This window comes from Euprymna scolopes, chromosome 9, assembly GCF_053919585.1.
Source record: "Euprymna scolopes isolate OS-2025 chromosome 9, ASM5391958v1, whole genome shotgun sequence".
Classification (NCBI taxonomy): Eukaryota; Metazoa; Mollusca; class Cephalopoda; order Sepiida; family Sepiolidae; genus Euprymna; species Euprymna scolopes.
Genome location: NC_136490.1, coordinates 117,962,641 through 117,989,376, shown reverse-complemented (window position 1 = coordinate 117,989,376; position 26,736 = coordinate 117,962,641). Strand labels below are relative to the sequence as shown.

The following is a 26,736-nucleotide window of genomic DNA, read 5'->3' as shown; positions in this document are numbered from 1 at the left end:
CATTTCATGCCCTGAACCATTATAGAGTTAACTTAGATACTTAAAAAGCACGTTTATTTATTAATAGTTTATGGGAGACGTGTTATAATATTTAACAAAAATTGCATGACATTATTTATATCAATTATTTACAAAACATTCTTTAATCAAATTCTTCCCCGTCTCAAACATTGTGAGCAATTTCACGTTGTTTTCTCACTGTTGGCCTGACAACCATGCTAACCTATTCTTGTCTAAAATATTTTTCACTCGTTTCACAATATTAGTAAAAACCTTGCCTATAAAAGAGAAAAACAAGTTACCAATTTTTAGAGCCGTTTAATTTTCACAAAGTCAAAGGGATTTCAAAATACATTGTGATGTCATAACAGATCCATACTGTCTTCGACTCTTTTCGTTATTTGTATCATTCAATTTTTTTCAAAACTTCTCTAATCATTCACCCTTTACGTTATTTGTCATTCCTAACACCATTTAAAACATGTACAGATGACATTTACTAAGCCAAAAGGAATATTATTATATTATTGAAAGTAAATTATAGTTAGAGTGACGTAGAGTTTGTGGAGTTTACAAAGTGTCTCGCTAGTTAACATATCGTAGTATATATAATATGGAAAGAGTGTGATGTTTTGGCCATTGACCAATAATAGCCAGTCTATAGTTAAACTACAATAATATAGGATTCAGACGTCTTGTTCGCAGCAACATTTTGCTTCGCTGGCTGTGTGGAGAAAGGATTGGTTGAAGATTGTTTCATTTGGATGGAAGAACAAGCGGTTTAATGAATGGATTGTGGGGGGATAGTTGGGACAGAGCAGGGAAAGGACAAATTTCATTCTCTCTCCTATTTAAACATTTAAGTTAGGAAAGTTAGTTTGAGTCGTTAAATTGGCAGAAAGAATCTAGCCAAGCAGAAGACCAATTCGACAAACTTGTATCCGTTAAGTTTGAGAATAAATAGCTTTGGGCTGAGAAAATGCTAGGTGTGTGGAGTTCATATTTCTTGATCGGAATTTACAAACTGATCAAACTTTGTTCTTGGTGTATAATCATTATATATCTATTAAATTCGTCCCTTTTCGGTGGAGGGCCGCATCTATTTCCTTGTAAAGATTTATTGAATAACGTGTAGCAATTCACTTTCTTTTTTCTTTTTTTTTTTTTTTTGAGGGGGGTGCACTATTAATCAAGGCCCGAAAGTAAGTCTAGGATAAGGGTTAGGGTTAGTAGATGGTGAGACAACCCCATGATGATCAGTAGTGATGGAACTTGGGTAGAGTTTAATTATAAAATAGGACAGCTCAACGAGAACTTATTTGCATTAAACTTGAAAATGATCATGTTATAGTCAGCTAGGAAGCAACCTACGGTATTGTGTTCCACAGACAAAGTTCTAGGAAATAAACTTTTCTCCTGGAATTTTCGTTTAGTTTTAGGCACAGATAGAGGGTGAGGAAAATTGTTGCAGCTCGCTTGGACATAAGGGGACTACCGTTTGGTGGGGTTAAACAGCGAGATATTTGGTTGCATTACATTTAAATTTATGCATGTCGGTATAGTCAGGGCAGCAGAAGACTAGGAGGAAATTCCAAAGTCCAACAGTTCACACAAAGAAACGATTAGAGTAGAAAACTTTTAGGCGTCTAGAGACCTTTACATTGAAGGGGTGAGATTTTGTTGCTTGTTGGGATAGTTGAGGGTATTTATGTCAAAGATGCGTAAGCGCTACATGTTCACCAGAGCACATTCCATTAAAATATTTGTAAAACGGGCACAAGGATACAACATTGTGGCGATGGGACAAGAGTTGGAGCTTGTATGTGCATGTGGACATGTGTAATAATGGAGTAGAAATTATAGAAGTGCATTTTTGTTTTGTTAATCAAATTCCTGCTTTCTCGCTGACTGCAATATGGTTGTCTTCAAGTCTAACGTAAACAATTTTTGATGAGCCGTTCCATATAAGTTAACAAATTTACCGAATTTCTATTACTAACGATTACTATATTGTCCAATTTCTACTGTACACTCTTTAACCCTTATCCCCGAGTGGCCTCTTAGCCTTGATAAGTGGTGATGCCTGTGTAAAAAAAATGTGTAAACTATATTCATACATCAATGTGTATATATTGTCGCTATGTTTAATATTTCGTATGTATCTCTCATCATTTGTGTGCTACTTGTCTCAGCCTATTTCTTGTGCTGTGATTGGTTGAAAGAAACTGCTGATTTTAGCTTTTACATATCAAGTGTCTATATGTAAAAATCAACATTCACTGCTGCTGTTTCTGTTGTTCAGCATCGTTCTTGATGATATTGTTGGCATTCGTTTCCCCGAGTTATGCCAACATCCCCACGTGAAATTGTTTCTGTCAAACGACCTGGATTCAAACTTGACACACCCAGGTTGTCAGTCCGTATCATTAACCACAGAGTTACTGTGACCTGCTGCTGTTGCTTTCAACACCTTTGTCAACAGTATTGGTTTATAAATGTCCACAGTAGCTGTGATTCGCTTTAAACATAGTTGGTTTCATAGATTGTGATAGTGGTCATTAGATCATCTCCCTCCTATGTACAATTGTAGTATTTGTTTACTTTGTGACCACTTCAATACTGTCTTTAAAAGTCTTTTTTTTTTTTAAGTTTCAGTAAAGCTGACAGGGAAAAAATGAAAATGTACGCCCTGTACAATGATTGAACTCACAACCTTCAGATTATGGGAATTTCGTGTAGACAAACATTTGGTACAAGGACTCTGTGCTACCAGATAAGGCTGTCTGAAGATACCGGATTCCTAACCATAAATGCACCAAACATTGATGTCATTGTTTTGTTTGATTTTTTCCTTTTCCTTGGCAAAACTCAATCATGTTCTGTAAAATCAAAAGCAATAACCTCCCTGTTTTTAATTAGTTTGTGCTTCTGCCATTGCCTATTGTAATCATTTCTTTAATCATTATCGTCGTGATGGTTCTGAGGTTTCTAGACAATCCTGCAGAAGAGCTAGCAATGCCTGCAGGAGAGCAATCTCTGAAGTTAAATCTAGCTATTCTCATAGAATGTATGGTGACTCTATCTCATCTCAAAAGGTTCGCTCTCGTGATTTTTTTGGAAAATCTTTAATAGTGTTATTAATAGTGGCAAGTCTGCTATTCCTCCTCCCTTTAATGCTTTCCAGGTCGTTTCATTTTCTAAGGATTCTGGATTTTCCTTCTAAAACTGACCAGACTCTTGATTCTATAATACTGGCAAGTCTGCTATTCCTCATTTTTTTAAAAATAGTCTCCAGATTATTTCATTATGGAAGAGCTGATCTCTTTGGTCGTCTTTTTGCTGAAAATTCTTCTCTCAGTGATTTTGGTGTTGTTGTTCCAGATTCTCCTTCAAAAACTGATCAGTCTCTTGATTATGTAAATATCACTCTAAAGATAGTTGCTAGAGTTCTTGATCAGTCTAAAACTTCTGGTTCTGATTTGATTCCTGTTATTGTTCTAAAACGTTGTGTTCCTGAACTTTCTTCTATCCTCTTGAAATTAGTGAGTCTCTGTTTGTCTCAGTTCTATTTCCCTTCTTGGAAGGAGTCTTCTGTTTTCCCTATCTTTAACAATGCTGGTGATCGGTCTGATCAAACTAAATATCGTCTTGTCACTCTTCTTAAAGTTTTTGAGAGGTCGGTCAATGACAAGCTTCATTTTCTAGAAAGTCTGGGCCTCTTTAGTGATGTTCAATATGGTTTTCATGGTTTTCATTCGACATCTGATTTATCAATTGTTGTAACGGAACAGATCTGCCGGTTTATGGATAATTCAGAAAAGAGTAGGACCACTGCACTTTACAGTTTGAAGGCGTTAAACAGAGTGTGGAATTCTGATCTTTCATAAAAAATTTCTTCCTGACCAAACCTTGCGATATTGTATGTTCGTTTTCTTTTCTTATCAATTTCGGTGTTCCTCAGGGCTCTATTCTAGGTCAAACACTATATATGATCTTCCACAGAATATTATTAAGAAACTTAATGTCTATGCTGATGATATTATTCTTTATTCTGAGGTTGCTTGTTGCCCATCTTTCTTGGATCCGTTGAAATATGCAGCAGATCTAGTTGAGCTAGCTTCAGTTATAGATTGGGATAAGAAATGGCGTTTTGTCATTATAAGATTCAGTTATTGTATTATATCAATTGTACCTATTTACAATGCCTCCCCACAGGACAGAGTTAGACACCAAGGTCGCTTTTTAACGTGGAGAAAAGGTACAAAAATAAAAACAGTCGTGAAGGATTTCTCCTCCACTGAAAGAGAACGAGAAATGGAAGTGGCGCATCTGAAGAACAGATACTACACTTTGATCTTGGCCAAAATTACATATTATATCAATTGTAGACATATCTCTTCTCTTCCTGAAGTTCTTATAGATGGCTCTGCTCTCGATGAGAAATCGACTCTAAAACTTCATCTGTCTTTCTCATCAAACCATTTTTTTTTGAGTGGTTTACACGAACTTTAACCGTTTGAAAAAATATATATAACAAAAAATATCTTAATATTTTGTCCAAATATATGAGTAAGCAGTTTTGAAGAATAGTGGAAGTATTGTATCCATTTTATGCTTCTATACCTCAATCAACAGACCCGCCGGCGTGTTTGAAAGTTAGGGTCTGGTTTTATGCACAATTACCCAGTTTTTACTTCCTCCTCCTTTTTTTTTTTTACACAGTGGTCACCACTTATCAAGGCCCGGAAGCCACTCAGGGATAAGGGTTATTGCAAGTACATTACGTTAGTGTGGAGATTTGATGAAGTGTTTACTTAAGGGCGCGGTTCATTAGGAATTTGTTAATGTTGGACTTGAACACACCCAGGTTGTAGTCAGGTGGGAAGCAGGCAGACGGAACAGAGTTCCACAGGCGTGCAGTTCTAAGAAAGAAGCTCTGTTCATGGAATCCACGTTTTGATTTAGGCACAGATAAAGAGTGGGGGAAATATTTCACAGTGGATTCGGCTAGACGGGTGTTTTTCGTGAAAGATTGGCGAGGGGGGACCAGAGATTGGAGTTCAGACGAGCATCTGCCATGGAAATAACGATAAAACAAGGATAGGTTCGCAACGTCTCTTCTGTGGGAGAGAGGTTGCAGGGTAGAGAAAAGGGCATCCCCCACTAAGCCTCGAAGTCTATTTTGTACTCTGTCAAGGCAGGATAGGCTCCTCCTCTTTCTATCTCTCTCTCTGTATATATTTCCCCAACTCTCTCTCGCTCGCTCTATCTCTCTCTCATAGTCGAAAACCTATGCGGACAAGATAAGTAACATGATTGAAATCTAGCTAATCGTAGGAAAATATGTAAGTAATTTAAAAGTAGATGTAAAAAAGTATAAAAAATATTTAAAAGTTCACTTAAAAACAGCATCGAAATCGAAAAATAAACATACATATTTTTTCAGTTTTTTTTTTGTCGGGGGATACTGGCGTGCTGTTAGTGTGTTCATACATAAGAGTAATGTTATCAGTATTTAATTTTCTGTTATGAGCGGTTATTATGTTTGTATTTTGTTTATTTTTTAAAACGATTGTTTTTTGTAGAGAGTGTCGCCATATTTGAAACGTTCTGGAGCATTCGTTTATTTATTAGGAGGCAGATTCCGGAATAATCGAATAGTCAGCTCTCAGTCAAGGAGAATAAACGGAATTTGAGAAGGGAGAATTTATTATTTTTGAATCGAGAAATGGAAAGATTATGTTATTTCTATGAGTTTATGATTCAGTTACGAAGGGTACAAGCACAATATCTGTAGAATGTGCATGTTTCCCGGTCTTGACTGAGGGTGGTAGGAGGACTTAATATTTAGGGTGAAAAATAAGAACTACTTCTTCTAAAGATGCTGCGATTGTGATGGTGTTGCTTCTAGGATGAAATGTAATATTTTATTATAATGACTAAATGTGTCTAAAATGTCGTTCTAAAGTTATATAAGATAGTGGCTAATAGTCCAAACATAATAAATTTGTATGTGGCATCAATTGTTGCAAACCTACATTACCTTGGTCCAGAGGGGAATTTCTGAAATCAAAATATTGTATATATGGGGATATATATATGTCACTTGATACCTATTATCATGGCATGTAAAACAACCATTAAACCGAATAAGATGACGATGATTGTTAATCCATAATATAAATCTGGCCTGTCTTTTTAAATGTATGTTTGTATGTCTCGCGAAAACTTTCGACAGAGGCGACGGATTTTCAGGAGATCTGTATCATTTTGAATCCTGATCCTTTGGATGACAAATATCGAAAAATTGGCGAAAAACATTAATTCCTACACCCTCAACTGGGCACTTTTCTACAGGGAGGGGTTGCTTTTTCGCCGCTATTTTCGAAACTCATCCCCTCTTTTCGATTGTCTAGCCTTAATTTAAACCTACGTTACTTCCGGTTTGGCAATGGGTGCAGAAGCAAACACGTCACGCTTTTTATTTCGTATTCTTTTCCTCCTTCGCGGTAAGGGTTCGAGCCTGCCTTCCTACTACCACTTTATTTTTTTTTTCTGAACACACACCTCCAAACACTTGGGCAACGCCGGGCACCCAGGCTAGTCTACATTTAAAACGCTAATCTGTGGAGAGAGAACCGATTATGGATGTTTCTTTGACAGCTGTTGCCATCGGCAATGTCATAAAACAAATTAATATAATCAAACCAAATATAAATCTACACAATGAATAAACAATGTGAAAATCTTAAGGACTGGCTGTTATAGAAAGACGTGCTAATCTGGATGGTCAACAACAAATCACTTAAAATTGTCATCTAAAATGAACCACAAAAATCAATCATTTATAACAATTGTTTTAAGGCATAAAAACGGATGTGTCATGACACGGATAAAAGAAATCAATGCAAATATATCTGTGAAGTTCAGTAAAACCTACACTGAACGTTTTATCGATAGTATTTATTGTATTGTTTTATATCGATCTTCATGCTTCTATTAATCTATAAATGTTGAATATCTTGTATGTGATGCCAGAAATAACATTTGGGCGGATGAAATAATACCCGGCCGATTGGACAGGCACCCACCTGGTCGGAAGAATAAACATTGATTTAATGCAGTGACATCTGCAAATGTCACCTGCAGACAGAGTGGACAAAAATATACGCATTGCTAAATAAACAATAAAATAGTTGGAAGCTATGTTCTGTTGGAGCTGTGGTTATATTGCGTCCAAAGGCAAAATCACGGAATGGACATTGCAGCTGTGGATATTCCAAAATACTATATCAACTATATTTAATTCAGATTAGCAAAAAATAGCTGGCTAGCAAATTCGAGAGATCAATTTCAAGTCCATGCTTACTCCACTTCTCAGCAGCAATATAAGCATTTTTTTTTGTTTTTGTTCTCGTCCATAAACAAAGGCGATAAACAAAAACAAAACAAATGAAAACACACTTATAAGAATATGAAATGATTATTTAGCACACACAAGTATTACATCAAATATGCACACATGTTTAAGTTTTTTGATAGGTGCATATAACGAAAGATAGGCTTATAAAATAGGCATAGAGTCACATCGACAGAATTGGATTGAATGGTGAGGAGGCTGTCTAAAATTAAATTCTGTTCTTTTAATATGAGTTTACTTAGGTTACAGGTAAACTCTCTCACACCATAGAAAACACCACCTGTAATAATTCATACATACTTAGTTAACAAATCACATAACAAAAATACATTAATTTAATTACAGTTACACGGCCATATTTATTCAAAAAACAATACATATTACATCATATCTTTTGTAAATATATTAACGGCTATATGACGTTAAAAAAGCTTACTTTCTTCACAACGCTATATCTGTATTTGAATTTCCAACGACTGTTTTCGTTTTGAAATAAAACAAAGCCATCCTTTTCACAACAAATATATTTTCAAATATTGCACTGGTATTTTATTTTCTTTAATTTATTCATCTAGAAGAAGTCTTACAATAAAGAGAAAACGTTGATGGACATATAACTTGGTTTGTTCCCTTTTCATCTCTCTATCTCGTCGGAATAGTATTTCGCTGTAACACAACTCTTCAAGCTGGGATCAAAACTTGACCTTTAAGATTACAATCGCCGCTTATAAACCTCATGTCACTTGGTTGCTCCTAAGGTAGATGAAATTACAAGGATAACGATTGTCAAACGATGGAAGCTTCATTTGTGTACTTAAATAGCATTGCATTTATATGCTAGTGGTAGTTTGTTATTTCACTTACCAGTATGCTCAATCAAAGAAAGAGGGTATATTGTAGTCATTCACAGACACTGTTTTATTGTATCACAGCTCTCCAGTACAACTACACAAGCAACTATACTGAGCTGGGATCGAAACTCGACAGTATAGACAACAGTCAATATATATATATATATATATATATATATATATATATATATATATACATAGTAATTATAAAATGTATATGGCGATTAAGCTACACTGAATATTCCGCGTTAAGCCTGAGGAATCCTAGACTGGATGAAACGCAGAATATTCAGTGTAGCTTAATCGCAATATACATTTTATAACTTACTAACTAGCTCTACTTACGTATTGAGTACTTTTGAAGTAAATACTTAAAGTTTACGCATAAATCTATACTTTCGTATATTAATTTTATGTGAGTAAATTAAGTAGTTATATATATATGTGTGTGTGTGTGTGTGTGCGGTTAAGTGGCAGCTTTAGTCATTTAGAACCGTTTAAAGCTACACTGCTCACTCATTTTTCGACCAAATTTCAAACAATTATAATAGTTTATAGATCACCTTCTCAGCTGTGTCGTGACAAAAATTTCAATTTTCGTTAAGTAAAATAAAAGTTATGATGAATTTACTGGTGTCCAAAATCGTAACAAAACCTAAGGAGGTGAGCGACTTTTTTATGACTGGTTTCCATAGCAATCACATCGCTTCAGCGACTAGTGTTGCTACTAATTCACCGCGCACTCGCAAAAAGAGAAGCAACATGTGAAACAGACAGAATGAAAGCAGACAGGTGCCGTACACTGTTTTGCATATGTGTATGTTATGTTTATGGAGGAAGACAAATAAGACTGAAATCAAACAAAGAACATGTGGATTTTCTGAAAGCTTGGAAAAATCATGGATTACAATAGAAAAATGCGAGCATGAAAAGTAATATGGTTAAGCTTAAACATGGAAAAGAAAAGGACAAGATATTCTAGTAAAAAAATATAAATTTATAACTTAAAATATTGCAGCATTAAGAATTGTTTTTTTTAATTCAATTTAACAATCCTTATGCTACAATATTTAGTTTACTGGTGGACACTGGCTGCTTTTGCAGCAGCAATCACTGGCGGCCATGGTGGTTAGTGCTGTTTTGAGGTAGTTATTTGCATTTAATGGTGGACACTGGCGGCCTTTACAATTTTCACTGTCGGTTCCTGGCATTCACAGTCGTCCATGACAAGTATCGACTTCCATTGGACTACTCTGAAATGAAATTTTCTGTTTTCAATGGCGAGCACTGATGGTCATTGGTGTTTTGAGATGATTACTTATATTTACTGGTGGAAGTGACTTCCTCTTCAACTATCGTTCATTGCTGGTCACTATCGATCATGACCAGTGTTGTTTCCCATTAGACTGCTTTGAAATGAAATCGCCTGTCTTCAATTATTGTGTACTATCATCCATTGGCGGATACTGACATCCATCTGTTGGTCGCTGGTGGTTATGACTGTGATTCACACTAACTATTGAGCAGTGCTTTTTTTAGATAGTTATTATCACTTCTTTATAGGGATGGGCACTGGCGGTAAATCGTCTTTCTTCAATTGTCGAATACTGTCATCCAATGGCGGGCATCGTCATTCATTTAAGGTGTTTACTTTATGACACTGCTGTTTACAGCGGTTTTATGTAGAATACTGACTATGCTATATTTTGCTTTATACAGTATTGTTTGGGTAAGAAAATGTTAGTTGAAAGTACAGAATAGTAACAAAAAGCTCTTACCTGCTATGTTTAGAATGGGTTTCTAAACAATTATGTTATTATTCTAGCACAGTCCATATTCTGAATAAGTACTGATTTGTTAACTAATATGTGCATGAATGTAGCATCCATACGAAAAAAATATGTAATGTATACCATATCTGAAATAATTTTGATGAACAAATTATAGTGCTTATTTTTTTTTTAACTGGAAATGAAGAATAGAAGTCCTTAACTATCGCTCCTTCCATAACTTAATGTCGTCGTGTTTTTTTATAATTTTAATAAAATTCTGAACCACTACCATTGATGACAGCGACGATGACTACAATGACAATAAGAAAACAAATGAAAATATTTTTAACGTGATTTCTGATATCCGATTCTTTTTTGAGGTGAAGCAAGCATAGAATATATATATGTGTGTGTGTGTGTGTGTGTGTGTGTGTGTGTGTGTGTGTGTGTGTGTGTGCAGCGTTCGTTAAAGTCAAAGTTATTGTTTTGTTAACGCCATCTTCTTTAGTTCTCTATAGCATTTTGTAACTACTCAAAATTCCCTTAATTCGATAAACGAATGTGAAAAACCATTTAAATTGACCGGAACTTGATAGTTAATTGTGAAGGGAGAGGTACGTATTTTACGTAGTGTAGTCGAAAAAAAACGAATGTAAAATTACGGAAAAAAGTAAACGCGGTATAAATGTGACAAATGTATAAAATGCCTCGGTCTGGCCGAGGAGAGGTGGAGAAGAAAATAATAAATAAATATCGTGTTACCACCTGTAAATATGATCTGTTTGGAATTATTATTGGAATTTATAATAATGAGTAAAATCGACTGATAATATCCACAAAACCTACATCAGGCATCGGTTAGTAGTGTGACCATATGGAATTTATATGTGGCGTCTATGTTTTTACAGCTATAATGTTTTTTGTCTAGAGGGGAAAAATCGTGTCTATTTTTTAGAAACCAAGATATGTTTCTCAATTTTTTTTTTTAATGGGGTTTGATAATTTCAATTATTTGGATTATTCGTTATTATTAGTGTTCTAATCTTAAGTGTTGTTTTCACAACATTTCGACCTTCTTCAGGTGTGTATCTTGTCGAATTTTTCGGTTGCATTCGGGAATCTACACAGAATTTCAAACGGAACATTTTATTTAATCTATGGGAGTAGCATACACTCGTTCCGGGTCTGTGGCGTAATGGATCGAGTACTAGGTAAGTGAAACCTTTTTAGAAGCTTCAAGGTTCAATTATTTAGGACTTCTACCTGGTTACGGTTGATGGACTGACAGCATGCATAATAGCATAGTATTCCGTTCGAAATTCCGCGCAGATTCCCGGGTTTGATAAAATAATTCCACGCAGATTCCCGGGTTCGATAAAATAATTCCGCGCAGATTCCCGGGTTCGATAAAATAATTCTGCGCAGATTCCCGGGTTCGATAAAATAATTTTGCGCAGATTCCCGGGTTCGATAAAATAATTCCGCGCAGATTCCCGGGTTCGATAAAATAATTCCGCGCAGATTCCCGGGTTCGATAAAATAATTCCGCGCAGATTCCCGGGTTCGATAAAATAATTCCGTGCAGATTCCCGGGTTCGATAAAATAATTCCGCGCAGATTCCCGGGTTCGATAAAATGCACCTGGGGAACATAACACTGAAGATGAGAACAATAATCTGAATATTTCAAATAAGACAAATTATTAATCCTCATCTAAAAAATTGCGTACAGATTGCCGTTTCCGACAAAAAACACCTGAAAAAGGTCGAAGGTTACATCGACCGGGAACATTGTGAAAATCACACTCAAAATGAGAATAGTAGTTCGAATAATCAAAACAATAACGAAAAAAAAAATCAATAGTTTTATTAAATGATAAATAGCATAGCAAAATTACTAAATGTTTGGTCATTCCTGTGATAAAATCAATAAAGACAACGCTTAGCATTTGTTTGTCTTTTTCGAAAGGAAAACACCGAGATGTGATAATCTATTCATATACAAACTTCCCGTCGGAAAAAAAAAAAAGAAAAAGGATGCAATAAATAGAGACAGGATTTGTTAAACTAGACAGCAAACTTTGACACAAGACTTGAACACATTCCACCGAGGGAAATGATTTCCGTTTGAAAGCTGTAAATTCATTTCCCATGAGACGTTTGACTGGTAAACATCGATTCTGACCTTTTCAAAATGGAAGACCTTTGGCCTTTATAATTATCCCCCGTGTGCGCGTGAGAGTTTCGTAGACTTCATCTATTCAGTAAAAATACGATTTATGGACAACATCGAATCTCTTTTTATAACAACTTGCGGCAGAAATGTTTGACATGAGAAAAAGTCTTGTCAATTAGAACAGAAAGATACAAGACATAAGAATCTATATATTGATAGCCTCCTACGTATCTATGTATGCAGTAACGCATGTTGTAAATTAGGACTGGATAGGACAGATAAATATGTAGTGACCTTGCCTGTCTGTGTGTTGAACGAACAGTCTTTACCAAACTACTCTGTCAATTTTTAGTCTACAGATTTGAAACTTGTTATATAGGGGATTCGGACCTGTGGAACAAGTTCGATTTGGATTTTAGCCGGTAAAATAGTTGCTAAGGAATCAAGATTAAAAATTTTAACGGCAGGCATAAGTGGATTAAACGCATGCATAAAATATACATTTATACGTTTAACTACGTTAATTTATAAAGTTTTGATATGCATATGGACTTAGCTAAGATGGCAACGAATAATGCTGGAGAACTACATGTTTTGGTTCGATTCTAGCTGATAACACACACACATTTTTTTTTTTTAACTTTTTGAAATCACAACTATATATTGGGTTCAATATATAAATCAATTAAGTACTGATTCTATAATAATAAATACGAAATCTGCATAAATTAGAATATCATATTTAAGCGTATTTTACAACTAGGCAACGCCGGTCGGCCTGTTAGTATATGTGTAAGATTGATAAAATCTGAACGTTGTGCATGTGGCAATGTCCAGACGATCCTCTCTCATCATATTTAATATAGCAGGCCGCCCAGCGTTGCCCAGTCGTAAAATATTGCATTTTAATTCATACAGAAACTGAGACCTGTGTATGTGAGTATTATGGATGTTTTTTTTTCTAATCAGTTTACTTCTTGTAAGTAAAAAAAAAAAAAAATACTCGAGCTGAGATCGAAGCCAAAACCTAAAGACAGTGAGTCAAGTACGATAACTATTAGGACAGCTTGACATTATCTTTAAAACGTGTTTTAAAACCTACTTATTCTTAACGTAAAGAAGTTTTCATGTTTCACGGCCGCGCATGCGCATTTGTGAAACAGTTGACAAACATAAAAATCCGCCCCCCCCCAAGTACCAATTTTTCAATTTTTCCCCTTAGAAGCCCTTTTTTCTGGATGAAAACTGATTAAAAAGTTTTGCACGTGTCCGAATGCTCTATATACCAAATTTCAAGTCTGCAGATTAAAAATTCGTTTACTACAGGATGGAACGATAAAATTGTCGCCCTAAAAAAAAAAACAACACTACAGCTTTATTTTAATACTTTTATTGAAAAAAATAAATTCAGGTAATTTAATTATGTAGTAGAGCTGACATCTATTCAATATTGCCGCCTTCAGTCTCAATCACCGCCTCGACATGGGTCCAGAACAAAGAGAATACCTTTTCCACAAGCGCCAGTGGGAGCTCAGCGAAGACTCAGCGGATGGCAACGATCAGGCTGGCTTTGGTGTTGTGGGGGGGGGGGTCATATTGGTGATGTTCTTAACGTATGACCAAATTAAGTAGTCCAGCAAGTTTAGGTCGGAGGAGGAGAGGGAGCAATGAGAGAAGGTACAAAAATCGTAGTACTCCTTCTGAAGCCAAGATGATGAGATTATATCTGGGTGTGGCAACAGATGAATGAGATGATGAGAGTATATCTAAGTGTGGCAACAGGAGTTGGCCGGCCCAAACGCCGGCCAAATCCTGTTGCCACACCCAGATATAATCTCTTCATCAGGGACAAAGAAGAGGGAGATGTGTGACACCAAAATAGCGATCAGTATATATCACTTAGGATAATTAGGTTCAATATCGAATTTATGGATAACTGGAAAAAAAACAATGATAAACAATCGTCTTATACATATGCATGCATCATAGTTTGCAAAATATTTTCATTTTCTTATTAATATTCTCCATGTGGCAAGCAAGCTTTCTGGTTTCGGATAGTCGTTTGTATTGTATGGCTCTGAATATTCTTATTTCAGTCATCTCTTATTTCCAACTAGCATTACGGTAAAAGTGCTCTTTTGTATAAATAAATGGAATTCATTCAAAAGTACCATAAACAAATAAATGAAATCAAAAAAAAAAAAAAAAAAAAAAAAAAACAACTCTGTTCCTTTTAGCACTAGCAAGAATTAGCGCAATAGTAGAACCTCAGACTCTGTGGTTCTGGTTTTAAATCTCACTAGGTTCAACCACGCTGATGAGTCTTAAACGATGAAACATTTGTCTGTGGATAATTTCATTTTAACTATATACTATTATAAATATACTTATGCTAATAAGTTACATAGAAACGTTTGTGTGTTATTCTCTGAAATATCTCCGTAGACTAAATGCGGATATTTACATTTTACATGTTATAACAGCAATAACTCTAAGAATATTTGCCTCCCCTGGCAGATAGAATGTACTTAGAAACAAAGAAGAATCCAATATGGCGGACACGTATTATCTCTATTATTTTATAAGAAGAACTTTGTGTGTACGAGTTCGTTCTTTATTGACTTCGCCCCCGCTGGGCTTATTTTTATGAAATTTCACACAAATGTGCATAATGTATCTGGCAGTGTTCTTAGATAAGCTATCACTATATACAGCCTAACATCACAAGTATATTTCAGAAATGTTATTACCACACAAGCAGAAAGGCCCAGCATATAAAATCAATAGTAGGTTCTTTGATATGACAGGCTTGCGTTCAAAATGAATGTTTCTGTTTAGAGCACAACTGAACCATGACACTTGACTTTTGTATTTTAAACTTAAATTCAATCCATTTTATATATATATATATATATATATATATATATATATATATATATATTCCCAATAAGAATATAAACTTGCGTTCATAGTTTTAAAATTAAATTAACGACTATATGACGTCACTAAAATTTCCTTCTCTTTAACAGCGCCAGCCCCCCCCACTCCTTTTTGAATTTCCAATATCAATTTTCCGTTTCTCTGAAATAGAACTGCGTCACACGGTGCACGTGAAACATTTTCAAATATTTTGTACTGGTATATTTTTTGGTTTCTTAATCTCATTCATCCAGAGGAAGTCTCGAAATAAAGACGAAACGTTGATGAACACATAATACGGTTTTTTCCTTTTTATTTTCTCTATTTTGTCGGAATACTATTTCCATTATTTTCATCATATATATATATATATATATATATATATATATATATATATATATATATATATATATATATATATAATTTTATAAAATCAACAGTAGGCTCTCTACGGTGCAATGTAGACTACAATGTATGCTGGACTAAGTCACTGCAGAGAGGCATGTGAAACTTCCTCCCAGTGCACTACGATGGGTCCCCAACTAGAGCAGACAATCAATTTATTTGGTTTTTAAAAAAAATGGGTGATTTCACCGATTTCCATGATAATAAATATATGTAAGGGTGAAAAATGTGTTAATCGTCATTCAATCCCGGGCAATGTCGGGTCTTCCAGTTAGTTTACAATAATCGTTCTTGTAGAATTATCATTATTTTTATATCGCTACTAAATAGTTTCATGCTCAATAAAGTTTTCTTGCTAATTCTTATAACCAGCAACATAATAATAATAAAGTGATATTTACAGGAGAGAACTTGAATGCCTACTAGACACTTTCCTATGTCTAGCATCATTCTTATAAACACAACACTAGGCAGATGTTATTTTCATCAACATCAAATCAATTAATTTCGTTGCTTATATTCACACCACTCTCTCCACAATCTTCAAGGAGGGGACAATTTTCCTCCTAATTTAAGTGACCTTGTGCCATATTTTGCTATAGTAAGGGTCACGTAAATTAATTTTTTTTTATTTTGTTTTGTTTTAAAGTTATCATCATACACAGCTTAGCATCACAAGCGGATTTCAGAAATTTTATTACCACACAAGCAGAAAGGCCCAGCATATAAAATCAATAGTAGGTTCTTTGATATGACAGGCTTGCGTTCAAATGAATGTTTCTGTTTAGAGCAACACTGAACCATGATACTACTGGATATTAAAATTTGGATTCTAGGAACTGGTTTGCAATTTTGCTTAAATTAAGTATGTATCAATTCGGTTCTAGGAAGCCATCCTCACAGGCATTACCTTCTCCTTTGAGTGTTGGGTTGCTTCATTGCCAATCGCCTTTTACTTTATTCAGATAATTTAACCCGAGCTCAATGGGGGACACATCATGTCACACTTAATTTTCTAGTACGTGAATACATACAGAAAACAATTCTTTTTAAAAGATATTTGACAACAAGATATAATGGCTGGCAAGATTTTTTCTATGTCAAATAGTTTGCTTTTTCTGTTGGCTTTTGCAAATCAGCAAAAGATATAAATTGTACTCGAACGTTATATGGATTAAGGAAAGCCTATTTCACTGATTTAAGTGGATATTTTCAGAGCATTATTTATATCAGTTCATGTCAAATATACAACCCCTTGCAGGTGCACTTGAGGCGCGCATAAAAGGTATCGTAATTGCGTCATTTAACAGCGCAAATTGTATTTGTTTTATAATTTAAATGTGATAAGTGTGCGTCGTTCGCTGAAAAAAAAATGTAATTTATGCAGGTTTTATTTACATTCACAAACGATATCAATCACATTTTACCGATTTTAAAAGCAGACATGAAACTCGAATGCATCTGCCGAGTGAGCGTGGCCAAAATTTGCCATTTTATTATTTTTTTTTATCTCCATGAATTGGTTGTTTTGTTTTACGTCTTATCAACCGTTTTCAAGTTATTTAATGCCGAATATAGCAATTTTAGAAAAAGATTTTATGCTTAAGTTTTTTTTTTTATATCTTCAAATATTTATTTATGATGTTTGGTTTTGTTGTTTTGTTTTACGGCACATAACACCTTTTCGGATTATTACGTTATTACTAGGGTTATGACAACAGCATATTGTTCTCATTGTTTTGACTCTCGAGTGTGTATCCGTTCATATGCTTTTATATAGAGTGGTGTGGTTCTCGGTTGATTAACTGTGTCTAACTCTGTCTGATATATACTCGAGAGTTAAAACAATGATAAGAACATGCTGTTATCATAGCGCTAGTTATTACATTATGGCACATAACACATTTTCGAATTATTTAATGCCAAATCCGGCAAGTTTGGAAATAATTTTTATACTTCAAGTTCTTTATATCTTCAAATATGTATTTATGCTGTTTCGTTTGATTATTTTGTAGATAAGGATTGCTGTTTCTATTTATGACTTTACAGAAATTGATGTAGTTTTGCAAAGGGAAAGGAAAAATACAATAGCATCAATGTTTGGTGCATTTTAGGTTAGGCAACCATTATCTTCAGACAGCCTGATCCGGTAGCACCACCCAGTGAATTAAAATTTCAGAAAACTCTATAAATTTAAATGAAACCTACCGAATATATGTCAGCCCATGTCACGGTAACATATATTGAGCGAGTTTCTAACAGTATTTTATATATTTTTTTATTTTTAACTCATTTTCCCAAATTTATCGTGTTCAACAGAGAGTCTGGCGCCATTTTAAATTTTCCAATACATCGATAAACACTGTATGTTTTTCGAGCTGAATAAACATGTTACATTAAATAAAAACACTAAAACAAATTATCCAGTTTGGTAGAAAAGTTTCTTATCTTGCCTTCGGTAAGATTTATTTATTATATATTTGTTTTTTAACAACTTTTTCGAATCTATGTGTATAGTAATACACACCCCAATTTTTACTTGTTTTTAAACGAAAAGTTTAAGAATAGGCAAATTGCGTAGCATTTAAATTCCAACCTGGTTTAAATAACAACCTCAGATAATGAGATCTTTTAATTTTGAATCTGTCGATTTCTAATAGAAATAATTAAATTAATTGAACCAGGAACAAAATGTGAGTCACTTGAGTGCTAACACAACTCAATTATCAAAGGTGTCATCTGCCAGACAAACTGACACAGGCAGATGGACACTTGAATTAAAACAGCCTATCGTGCTGCACAAAGTATCTCTGTGGATCCTAAATCTATACAAATAAAACATGATATTTATACGAATGTTTGTAGTACTATAACGCTTTATTCATGGCAAGTAAGCTACACAAAAACATGTGTGTTTCGTTGCTGAGGGAAGACAAGTTAATCTGTGTGGATTTACATTTTTGAATGATGACTTGTTAGAAGTTACAGTATTTTGTCATTTGAAAATTTTAACAAGTACAGCCTTTCGCCAGACGTATTGAATAAAAAACACTTTAACAATGAACAATATCGAAATCCATTTTCCTCATAAGGACAAACATGAGAAAATATTTTACCTACATCTCATCCTTCCAAAGTTTTTTTAAATATTTATATTTTTACCTATTTTCGTATCTCTATTTAAAAAAAAACAACAAATTTTCAATCAAATTATCATACACCGTTACCACTAATTACCTATGTTCACTTAATATGTTTTACTAATACTATTCATTAATTTCTTAAATTAAATTTCTTTATTTAATTTAAATTATTTTTTTAATACGGACTAATCAACTAAGTCTTCAGCTATATTGTTTCGATTCTATGTTAGTTTCGTATCTGGAATCTGCTTTGTTTATTTACAAAAATATCGGCTAACCTATTTGTGTAATTTCAAAAAGCGGTTTTTGTTTAAAACTTATTCCATAAGGAATTTTTTTTTAACATTACTCTATATTCAGTGCAGTCTCATTCTTCATTTAAAATTCAGGATCTAAATTTATTTTTATCTTTTTACTTTCTTTCGTTCCTACCTCTTAAGATTTACGATCAGCGGATATTTTAGACGTTGAAAGGGACGTAACCCTGTACGTTCGAAATTTTAAAGGTTTTGTTGAATTATAAGTTACCAAAATCCTAGTATGTTTGAACTGCTGCTGAGACGGTTGGTGTCGTTGGGAATCCTTCGGCAGGTAGGTTCGATCGACGTTACTTGAAACCACAACACTCTACTGGTAATTAAGTTGGTTGGGTTGTGTATATCTTTATATTTAATTTATTTCGTTTAAAGAAAAAATTACAATTTAAAACAATTCCAATATAAAATTAAAACATTTAAAAAAGTAAATTCTCCAAAAGACAAAAAAAATTTAGGCACAAGGCCCTATAAGATCTGGGGAGGGGAGTGTCGCACTGTTGCAGGGTCTTTGTAACTAAAGTAAGAATGGCGTCTGTGGCGACTTTACTCTTGACTGGCAACATTTACCACAATATCTCATTCACTCTGTGGAATCTAAAGCTAACTAATGAAAACCCCAGCGTGTATCTTGGTGTGTCTAAATTATTTATTAGTTGTTAAGTAGTGTGTGTGTGAAATTATTTTATGGCTGGTAATGGGTATATTCCATGGTTGTTTGTGGGGGTGAGTAGGCTTTAAATATAGACGTTTGTCTGACACTCGGAGCAAGTTCGGGGTTAGAGTGACTATAAAAAAATGGGAAGAAAATAACGATTTCTCTTATATTCCTTTCTTATTTTTAGTTGTATTTGTAGAAGATTTGACTTAAAAATTATTTTCTGACTGCAAAATTCATTTGGAGTTCTGATGTCTACATGAAAATGTTGAAACCTGGATTGATCCGTATAGACTCCTTGCAAATATATCTATTGTTACCCCCTCCTGGCTTGAGGCAGTTGCCTGTCTAGCCGTACTGATGAGCTGTGAAACAGCGAAACAGTACTGTATGTGGATGACTATCTTGGGTTGAGCATATTGGGAAATGATATACAAACTGTCATTAGCGTATTAAGCGACGCTCTTTGTGTAAACAAATCAAGCAGAGGAATTTGGACGATGTCAAAACATCGTTAATTCATTACCCTCCCAGCAGCAGCCGTACAACGTAATAGTGAGAAGCCTTGACTGTCATTTGGGCGGTCGGGTCTCGATCCTGGCTTGAGGCAGTTGCCTGTCTAGCCGCACTGATGAGCTGTGAAACAGTAATGTGTATGTGGATGACTATATATATATATATATATATATATATATATATATATATATATACTAGCAGGCCGTCTGGCGTTGCACTATCGTAAAATACGCTTAAATATGATATTTTGATCAATGCATATCTCGTATTTATTTTTATAGTGGACCCATTATATAGTAATGATTTTAAAAGCTTTAAAAAAATGACTCGTGCGCTACCACTGAGAATCGAAATCAAAACGTTTAGCTTATGATTTACGTTTTCCTTTTACCTTAATGCCTGAGCTATGAAGACAAGTTTGCTGCAAGGCTAAAAATTAAAACATGAACCAATAGTTATTACGTTACGCATGCATATTCAGAACGCTGTCATTCGACCACCTGGAAATTCCATTTTTTTTCCATTTTCACACTTTTGCACCGATTTTCCTGGACTAAAACTCAAATTCCCATGGGTTTTAATACAATATATATTAAGTTTCATGTCTGTAGATCAAAAATTGACGGAGGAGTTTGGTAGACAACCTTTATTTAAACAAATATATACACACGCATAATATATATAGAAAGAGGTTTGTGTTTACTATAACCTTTTTATGCAAATATGCAAGTAGAAATCATGTAGAATATCTGCATGAATATAATTACACGTAATAGTTAACTAAAGATGATCATTCCAGAAGAAAACCGAAAAAACTAATAGGGACTTAATTAAAATGAATGTTTAAAGAATATGCAAATTAGCTAGATCTTTTGCAGATGAATGCAATTCCACTATCCATTTATAACAAAGTTGTATTTTCTTTATAAATAAATAGAAAGAGATTTTAATATGAATATCAATACACAAAAACAAATTTATAGGAGTATATATATATATATATATATATTTCTGTAGAAATATATTTTCCTATACTATATCAATCCTTATATAAGAAGCTCAATGTGAATACAGAGCAATATATATAATAAATGACAAAAACTTTATATTCCAAAGGACATGCTGTTGTAAATTTTGTATTTTATTCCTTTACGTCAATTGATTTGTACAGTTCTTGACAGTATCTGTTTCGTAGCGCAAAATCTATCACTTAATTATTATATCAATTATTAAATCTATTATGCCCTTAACTCATCAGAAGAAATCGCAACAATCAATCCATCAAAAGGAAGTAAAATGTTATACGACATGGTTAGAATCCGAAATTTGGAATTTACCTTATCTTTTTTCAACTACGCAATCTTGGATTAGAAAATCCAAGATGGCGTAATTGAAAATTGATTCTATAATAATGCATACGTAATGTACATAAATTAAAATATCATGTTTAAGCTTATTTTACGACTGGGCAACGCCGCGCTGCCAGCTAGTGTGTGTGTGTGTGTGTGTGTGTGTGTGTGTGTGTGTATTTGGTAAAACTGATAATTAGTCAAAACCTAAACAGAGTGCTCAATACTATTGCAGAGCAAATATGTGTTTTATTTTTGTTATTACCGTTTTATCTGTTTGGTTACATAGGTTTCAGATGTTGGACTTCTGTAAGGTCTGACGAGGCTGTTAGATCGTAAACATGGTCCAACATCTGAAACATATGTAACCAAACAGATAAAACGGTAATATAAAAATAAGACACACACACACACACACATATATATATATATATATATATATATATATATATATATATATATATATATATATATATATATATATATAAAGAGAGAGAGAGAGGATAACAATATATATATGTGAATGCTTTTCTAGAACATTTTTTTTTTTTTACTTAATTTTATCTCTCCCTCATTTTTTGTTTGGATTCTCTTTCTATCTCTCCATACTGTGCTTGGCCGCACGTTTAAATTAATTATCTGAAGTTGACCAAAATAGCAAACATTTTTCTCTTCTTCTTTCTGATCAAGTCACAATGCTTGTCAATGTTTCATACCTCTGCAGTGAAATCAGTTTGCACTGATTTCGCACGCCCCGGCGGTGAGGGGATTAGGGTGAGTGGAGTGCTATTAATATCCAAGGGGGAAACGTGATGAAAACAGTCCAATATTTTTTCAACTTGGAGTCACTTGGATTTGTCCTGTTTTAAGATTCTATTTCTATAACAGTGTCTTTCAGTTATTAGTTATCAAGATTAACATGGTTAATTAATCACACATATTTTGTATTATTATTATTATTTTGTATTACTATTATTTTGTATTATTATTATTTTGTGTTATTATTATTTTGTATTATTATTATTATTTTGTATTATTATTATTATTATTTGGTATTATTATTATTTTGTGGTATTATTTTGTATTATTATTATTTGATATTATTATTATTTTCTATTATTAAAATTATTCGGACAACCGTTCTTGTCTTTAGTGTTATTCTCACAACCTTTCGGCCGATCTAACCTCTGCTCTTCTACAGATGTATCTTGTAAAATTCAGGAATCTTTCTGTCAAACTCAGGAATTTGTATTGATTTTCGAACGAAATCCTTTATTTTATCCACAGAGACAGCATGCTCGTTTTCCGTCGGCCATGACCGGGTAGAAGTCCTAAGTAATTCGCCAGGATTGAACCTTCAACCTTCAGAAGAGTATTATTTAGAAGTGAATTAGTACTTTATCTGATATGCCACGGATTCTTGTGTGGATTAAATAAAGGCTTCCATTCAAAATTTTATACAGATTCCCGAGTTCAACAGAAAAATTCTTGAGTTTGACAAGATACACCTGAAGAAGGTCGAGGATTACATCGGCCGAAATGTTGTGAGAATAAGGCTAAAGATGAAACAGTAGTCCGAATATCTCAAATAATCTAAATCATCAATTGTCCTCTCAAAAATTCAGAAATCACACATATTAAATAGGCTGTTTCATCTTCTATAGTATAAATCTCACCTGTTTGTTTAAATGTATGTATATATGTATGTTTGTATGTCTGCCTATAACTTTCGATAGAGGCGACGAATTTTCCCGACATCCATATCGTTTTGAAGCTCGACCTTTCGGACGACAAATATCGAAAAATTGGCCAAAAACATTAATTACGTCGCCCTCAACTAGGCACTTTTCTACAGGGAAGGGTCGCTTTTTTCGCCGATATTTTCGAAAGTCATCCTCACTTTTCGATTGTCTAGCCTTAATTTAAAGCCGGTTTGGCGATGGGCGCAACAGTGGTTCCGGCCAGACGAGTGCTTCTCGTAAAAGTCCAGCGAGGGGGGGGGCACAGATTGAAGTTAAGACGAGCACCCGCCATGAAAACAATGACAAAGCAGGGACAGGTTCGCTACGTGTGTGTGTAATATATATATATATATATATATATATATATAGATACGAGGTGTCTCAAAATTAATTATTTTGGTGCTAATCTCTCTCTCTCTCTCTCTCTCTCTCTCTCTCTCTCTCTCTCTCTCTCTCTCTGTATATATATATATGTATGTATGTGTGTGTGAGTACAGAACCGTCTCTACCATAATACTCTGACAATCTTTAGTCTACAGACTTGAAACTTGATATGTGGGGTATTCGGATGTGTGGAACAAAATCGATTTGGTTTTTAGCTGAGAAATATAACTGTTAAGAGGTCCATATTGAAAAGTTGGAACTTGGCAGGCAGGCCGACTTAATTTACATTCTTTATGCACGTGCAAATACATCTTTATACATTTAATTGCGTTACTTTTCAATATTTTGATATCCATGTGTCCTTAAGTCATATGGTAGCGAATACCACTAGAGAGGTAAATGTTTTGGTTTTGATTCTAGCTGATCGAACCAAAGTCATTTTTTTTTAAATTTTTGAAATCACTATTATATATTGGGTACAATATAATAATCAATAGATAATTGGCTCTATAATGATAAATACTAAATCATCATAAATTAAATTATCATATTTAAGCGTATTTCACAACCGGGTAATGCTGGGTGGCCTGCTAGTTGTGAATTTAGAAATACATACATATTTAACTTTATATATAAAGAAATGCTGCAGTTATATCAATATATAGATACGTGTTAAGATTCGACTCAATTTATTAAAGAAATTAAGGGGAGGTAATTTTAAAACTCATAATTATGATTGACCTACTATACATGAGTACTTCCACTAATTATTATTATTCCAACATTTCCTCCTCCGCCGCCCCCTCCTCCTCCTATCCCTCTTCCTACTCTTCTCGTCGTCTAGTGGTGTTTCTTTTCACAAATTCTAGAAGCATTTTTTTTTCTTTTGAATACAATTGTAAAAGAAGCTAAAAATAAAATCAATATGGCTGACCAAATTATACTCAACTCGTTGCTTAAAAGAAATCGTCAGCTTGGTGACTTGCTCACTTCTTTAGTTCTCCAGTTTCAGAAGTTTTTGACCAAAAAAGCTTTGATGTTATTCCTTTTCTCGGTGTGTGTGGGGGGGGTGTTTTTTAATATTAACAAATTTAATTGTCCTTCTTTTTATAGAGATAATTTTTAGTTGTATCCTTGTATCTCTAAGAGAAGTTTTGTCCGTTAGTCATTCAATCTGTTACACTTTAGCTTTTTTTTTCTTTTTTTTTTTTTCTTCATATCACCACTTGGATGCAAGTGTCTACTATTGGGAACTATATTTAGGGAGGAGGAGCGAGATGTCGGTTTACATTATGTTTAAACTTCTGCATGTCAATAGGAAACAGGTAACAAGGAAGCAATCCCAAAGTTTAGCTGTCCAAAGGAAGAAGCTATTGGAGTAGAAGGGTTTCCGGCATCTAGAAACTTCTACAGTGAAGGGATCGGATTTCATTGCTAAACGGATTTGTCAGGGTATATACATTGATGGTACACAAGTGCGATGAGTTTATCATTAAGATATTTATAAAACAGGAACAAGGATGCAATATTCCAGCAATGGTTGGAGCTTAATTGACAATAAGGGATCTATTAGATTGGAGACTTTTTTTAACCCAGTCCAAGAGGGAGAGACTAGTGGTAGATGCAACAGTCCAGATATATTTTTTAATTCCATTTTCACACCAAACAAGGCACAGTGCCACTTTGATGTAGGGGGCTACTATCCGGGACATAAATTGCAGGGATACTATGTAGGGAGTTGAGCAGCGAGATATCTGTCCACATTACACTTGAACTTCTGAATGTCAATACAGTTGGGAAAGCAGGAACTCGGAAGGAAGTTCCAAAGTCTAGCAGTTCTGGGAAAGAAACTATTGGAGTAGAAGGCTTTCTTACATCTAGGGATCTCTGTGTCGGGGTGGGATTTTGCTGTTTGTCAGATTTATCGCGGGTATTTACATCAAGGGAGTACAAGAGCTTGTAGCTCATTGGCGGATTCCCCATTAAAATACTTGTAGAACAGGCAGAGGGATGCAACATTTCGTCGATGGGACAGAGGTTGAAGCTTAGATAACAGTTCAGGGGCCCACTTTCTTTGCAGCAGCCTTGGCAATGCTCTCAATGTATATGTTCCAGCTACAGGCACAAGGATGCAACATTGCAGCTATGGTTGGAGCTTAGTTGACAATAAGGAATCTATTAGATTGGAGACTTTTTGAACCTGGTGTAAGAGGGAGAGACTAGTGGTAGATGCACGAGTCCAGATATGACAGCAATACTCCATGTAGAGGCACAGGATACTCTCAGATGTGAGTAATCTAGCATGCTAGAGAGAAGCCATCTTTTTTGCAGCAGCCTTTGCAATGATTCCAAAAATATTTTTGCTAAATGTATGGATTGAATCTTACTTAGACTTAGGAACTCCTGCGTTTTGCAACGCATGAGGCAATTAAAGTAGACTATAAATAAAAGAAGCAAAGGAACCTATGTTCTTATTTTTTAAATGATCCAATATTCCTATAGTGTCGATCAATCTCATTTATTGGGTAGAATAAGTTATGCATGGGGATTACTTGTCCAGTTCTTTGATCCAAATTTCTTTGTTCTTCTTTTGCTTAGCTTATGAAGAACCCAGAGTATTGTATCAGGGATAATTCTCAAATTTTTACGCCTATTATTATGTTTCTAATGTATAATTTCTTTTCATGGAGTTTTCTGGTTCCTCAGTTATTCTCGTTTAATAATCTGGTAAATATTATCTTACGCTACAACAGGGGTATTTGAGGTCGCTTACAATGAATCTGATAATCAAACGCGTCGCAAATTTACCATTTGCATGGTATTAACCCCTGGACCCTGGTACTATTTTGCTCCATTTCACTGCCTTCGTTAATGCTGCATTAGTGTTTTCTTACATGATGCGTTTGCGTGCGCACGCACATAGTAAAGTGACTTATCATACTGTGGAGGAATCTTTAGCAGACATTTGAAATAACAAGAAAGTTTTTTAAAAAATGTAGTTTATTTTATTGTGCTGTTACGTAGTTTTTTATGCTTTTTAATTAATCTAAAAAAATTAAGTTTTCACAAGCGGTTTACACATTTTTAT

At 34.4% G+C, this 26,736-nt stretch overlaps 1 protein-coding gene across 2 annotated transcripts in view; it reads left to right on the top strand.

Annotated features, from left to right (window-relative positions):
- The window catches only part of LOC145284824 (proton-coupled zinc antiporter SLC30A2-like), a 929,434-nt gene that overhangs the window by 661,223 nt on the left and 241,475 nt on the right, over positions 1 to 26,736 (top strand). The window lies entirely within an intron of this gene.